The sequence below is a fragment of the Muscardinus avellanarius genome (genome assembly GCF_963383645.1).
Source record: "Muscardinus avellanarius genome assembly, chromosome: 1".
In the NCBI taxonomy this organism is placed as follows: Eukaryota; Metazoa; Chordata; class Mammalia; order Rodentia; family Gliridae; genus Muscardinus; species Muscardinus avellanarius.
Genome location: NC_137786.1, coordinates 198591421 through 198596946, shown reverse-complemented (window position 1 = coordinate 198596946; position 5526 = coordinate 198591421).

Below are 5526 nucleotides of genomic sequence, written 5' to 3'. Positions count from 1 at the left end.
TTCTTTGCCCAGCTTCCTGAGTTACTTTCCATGCACATGTGGTTTGCTGTTCAGATAAGCATTGAAGAAGGGTTTAGAAGTGTGCTGTTTCAGAAGCACCTTTCTTTGCAAGGTTCTGTTACTTTATCATGTTCCTGTTAATCTGACAATTCTGAACACTGAATTCTAGTATAAACAACTCATAAAAATATCAGCTTTCAATAAATGACTACTAGCCAAAAAGCAGCAGATATGCAATTATCATCCAGTATATTCCCATCTTCAAGAATTGATTTCATTTATCTTTTTCTAAGTTTTAATAAATACATAGTACTATTTAGTAGATTTTTTAAATTCATAGTTTATGTAAAATTTCATATTTTTTACTTTTTTTCGGTTACTGTCTGGATTTTATTTTATTTTATTTTTTATTTTTTATAAGTGGAACATATTGAGAGTGGTATACATTTACATTGTGCTTCATGCCAATCCCCCTCCCTTTCCCTCACCCCCAATTGAGAGTGACAAGGTTAATCATGTTGTATTTATGCTATTACACATACTCATATTGTAGCTCCTCCAATGAACAACCTCAGCTTTCTTTCTCTCCTATCTTTCCATTCAAGCTTTGCTGAGATTTCCCCTCCATCATCTGGAATCCCTCTGGTATTATCACTACTCCCTAGCTTGAACATATTAGAGAGAATATATGTCCCTTCTCTTTCTATTCTTGACTAATCTCACTTAACATAATGTTCTCTAGTTCCTTCCATCTTCTTGCAAATGCTATTATTTTATTTTTCTTTATAGCTGAATAGAATTCCATTGTGTATATTTCCCATAATTTTGCAATCCATTTATCTGTTGATGGAGATCTAGGTTGGTTCCATATTTTGGCTATTACAAACTGTGCTCCTATAAACATGGGTATGCATATGTTAACGTAGTTCTCTGATTTCAACCCCTTTGGAAAGATACCCAGGAGTGGTAGAGCTGGATCAAATGGTGGATCTATTCCCAGTTTTCTAAGGAATCTCCATACTGATCTCCATAGTGGCTGAACTACTTTGCACTCCCACCAACAGTGTAAAAGAGTTCCTCTTTCCCCACATCCTTGCCAGCAATTGTTGTTCTTTGATTTCTTTATGTTTGCCACTCTGATTTGGGTTAGATGGAATATCAGAGTAGTTTTGATTTGCATCTCCCTGATGGCTAGTGATGTTGAAAATCTTTTCATGTATCTATTGGCCATTTGTATCTCCTCTTTTGTGAAATGTCTATTCATTTCAGTTGCCCATTTCTTGATTGGGTTGTTTGTTTTGCTAGTGTAGAGTCTTTTGAGCTCTATGTATATTCTAGATATTAGTCCCCTATCATGGTGGTGGCTGATAAAGATCTCCCATTCTGTAGGCTTCCTCTTTAGGTTCTTGATGGTTTCCTTTGATAAGAAGAAACTTTTTAGTTTAAAGAGATTCCACTTATTAATTTTTGCTTTAATTTCCTGCACTTTGAAAGTCTTATTGAGAAAGTTACTTCCTGTACCTATATGTTGGAGTTTAGATCCTATGCCTTTCTCTAATAACTTCACAGTCTCTGGTCTAATTTCTAAGTCTTTGATCTATCTTGAGTCGATTCCCATGCACGCTGAGAAGTAAGGATTCAGATCCAACTTTCTACAAATGTATAGCCAGTTCTCCCAGCACCATTTGTTGAAAAGGCTGTCTTTTATCCAGCATATGAGTTTGGCCCCTTTGTCAAAGATCAGTTGACTATAGATGTGTGGGTTTGTTTCTGTATCTTCTATTCTGTTCCACTGGTCAGTCTGCCTATTGTTGTGCCAATACCATGCTATTTTTACTACTATTGCTTTATAGTATAATTTGAAGTCTGGGATTGTGATGCCTCCTGCCTTGTTCTTGTTGCTGAGAATTGCTTTGGCTATTCTGGGTCTTTTCTTCCTCTATACAAAATCCATAACTGATTTTTCCAGGTCTATGAGAAATGTTGTTGGTATTTTAATGGGGATTGCATTGAATCTATAGATCACTTTTGGCAGAATGGCCATTTTGATGATATTAATTCTGCCTATCCAAGAGCAAGGGAGATCTTTCCATCTTCCAAGGTCCTCTTCAATTTCTTTCTTTAATGTTTTGTAGTTTTCTCTGTAGAGGTCTTTTACATCTTTGGTTAGGTTTATTTTATTTTGGTTAGTATTTTATTGGTTTAGGGGTTATAATAAATGGAATAGTTTTCTTTCTTTCTTTCGTTGTGGATTCATTGTTGGCATACAGAAAAGCAACTCATTTCTTTAGGTTGATTTTGTACCATGCAACTTTGCTGAATTGGTTAATAAGCTCCAGAAGTCTTTTGGTTGAGTTCATTGGATCTTCTAGATTCAGAATCATGTCATCTGCAAATAAGGATAGTTTTAGCTCCTCTCTTCCTATTTGAATTCCTTTGAATTCCTTCTCTTTTCTTATTGCTGTGGCAAGAGTCTCAAGAACTATATTGAAAAAAGAGAGGTGATAATGGGCATCCTTGTCTTGTGCCTGATTTTAAAGGGAATTCTTGCAGTTTTTCTCCATTCAATATGATGTTGGCTTTGGGTTTATTGTATATAGCCTTAATGATGATGAAATATGTTCCTTCTATTTCAATTTTCTGCAGTGTTTTTAACATAAATGGGTGTTGGATTTTGTAGAATGCTTTTTCAGCATCTATTGAAATGATCATGTGGTTTTTGTTCTTAGTTCTATTTATGTGGTGAATCACATGTATTAATTTGCATATGTTGAACCAGCCTTGCTTTTCTGGGATAAAACCAACTTGGTCATGGTGTACAAATCTCTTGATATGGTTTTGAATGAGTACAGCTAGTATTTTGTTTAGAATTTTTGCGTCTATGTTCATTAAGGATATTGGTCTGTAATTTTCCTTTCTTGAAGTATCTTTATTTGGTTTGGGGATTCATGTGATGCTGGCCTCATAGAAGGAATTAGGGAGAATTCCATCTCTTTTAATTTCCTGGAACAAGTTTTGAAGTATTGGTATTAGTTCTTCACTGAAAGTTTTGTAGAATTTAGCTGGGAACCTGTAGGGGCCTGGGCTTTTCTTTGTTGGCAAAATTTTGACTGCTGTTTCTATTTCTTTGTTTGCTATTGGTTGGTTTAGGCTTCCTATGTCCTCTTGGTTCAGTTTAGGTAGGTTATATGTGGTTAGAAATCTATTGATTTCTTCCATGTTTTCCAGTCTGTTGGAGTATAAATTCTCAAATAGTTTCTAATAATCCTCTGAATTTCCCCTCTGTCTGTGGTTATGTCTTCTTTTTCATTTTTGATTTTAATAATTTGAGTTGATTCTCTCTTTCTTTTGATTAGGTTGGACAGGGGTTTGTCAATCCTATTAATCTTCTCAAAGAACCAGCTTATTATTTTGTTGATTCTTTGAATTGTTTTGGTTTTTGTTCTCTATTTCATTTATTTCCTGCTGATCAGCTTTATCTCTTTTCTGGTTCTGGAGTCTGCTTCTTTTTTCTTCTTTATGGTTTATTTCTTTAAGTATTTTCTCTAGTGTTGGCTTAGAATTCATGAATTTTTTGAGGTTCTGCTTATCCTGAAATACTTTTGTTTCCCCATCAATGTTGAATAATAGTTTTGCTGGATATAGTAGTTTTGGTTGGAAGTTGTTTTTTTTTTCCAGTCTGGATCATATCATACCAGTCTCTCCTGGCATTCATGACCTGGGATGTATAGTCTGGAGTGATTCTTATTGTTTTGCCTCTATATGTTACTCATCCTTTTGTTCTCACTGCTTTCAAGATTCTTTCCTTGATGTCTATATTGGTCATTTTGATTATTATATGACGTGGGGATATTCTTCTTTGATCTTGTCTTAGTGGTGTTCCTATCCTATCCGTAGGTTAGGATGCTTCATATTGTCCAATAGTTGCTGGATGCTTAGGTCTTGTTGCTGTAATGACTTCTGTATGCTGTTGACTGTATTTTCAGTTTTGAATGAACTGTCTTATAACAGTGATATTCTACTTTCCATTTCATCTAACCTTCCAGAATTTCTTTCTATTGCTGTCTTCATTTCATTTATTGACTCTTTCATTTCATTCCAGACCTTCTTCTGATTATTTCTTAATGTTTCAATTTCCTCTTTCATCTCCTGTAGACTTGTTTTAAAACCTTTCATCATAGTGTATATCAAGATTCTGAACTCTCCTTCTTGCATTTCTTGTAGGTCGGTATTCGTGATTTCTGTTGTCTCTTCATTATTCCTGGTTCTCGTATTTTCAGCATTCTCAGCCCTGTTTTTCTGATTTATACACATTGCTTGTGAGTATTATGTTTAGTCCAATTTAGTATTAGGAGTTTAGAGGTATTGGCAGGTCAGCAATGCTTTTCCAGTATTGAGGGTTGGATGATGGGGGAGGAGCTGGGGTGATGGGTATAGGAGTCAGATTAGGTAGAGGATATGTTTAGGTTGAGAAAGACTTCAAGTATGATAAGGTAATATCTTGCTGAGAATGAGAGAGAGTTAATTAGTAGGACTCTTGTAGTTAGTAGAGTAAGTATGGAAATATGAAATACTTTGAGTATTAAACAAGGAGGCATATTATGGGAAAAAGTTTTTGGGAAAAAGAGTAGATAGGTTAGTGTGGGGAAGTTTGTAAGAGGGGTGGAGGAAGGAGCAAACAAACATAAATAAAATATCAACACAAGATACCAAGATTAACCATTATGTAATCAAAGAAAAAACCAACCAAAAGAGGAAAAAGAAAAAGAAAAGAAGGAGGAAGAAAGCGGAAAAATGGACAAGAATAAAATAAAAAGAACTAGTGACTGTGTGAAACCAGAAAACAAAAGCAAACTATTAAATATATTTATTAAAAAACAAGTAAAAGTAAAAGAAGGATGGGGAAAAAAACAAAACCACAATAACAAAAAAAGCAATATAAAAACAAAACAAAACATCAACAGCAAAAGAAAAAAAACAGTCCTACTTATTTATGAATATGGGGTCAGGTTCATGCAATATTTGGATGTCTGATTGCTGTGGTAGCTTTCAGAATATAATCCAATGTCTCTTAATTTTCTCTGTACTTTATTTTCATCTTCTTAAGTCACTCTCTGGGTGTTTGGACACCTTTCTTTCCTTTGACAGCTTTGGGTTTAGGTGTCAGAATGTCTGGTGTCACTGTTAATAAATTCTGTACAATTCCCAGGTTCTATGTATTTCCAACCTGTACTCAGTGCTTCTGCACTCACCACCCTAGACTCAGGCCTGTACTTCTCTACAGCAGGGATGGAGGATGTCCAAAGTAAACTTGGAACCTCCCCTTGAGGCCCTGTGCAGGTATTACCCTTGATGAATTTTCCTGTGTCTCTGAAAATTCTAACTGGGCTAGCCCGTGTGGTCTCAAGATGCATCCTGGGCAAAGGGTTGCTGGTCCCTAGGCACACACACTTACTGCCAGAGCACTGCCAGTTACCAGGGTGCAGGCAGGGTGCCCTGCTATTACTGGACCCCGGCGTGGGTGGG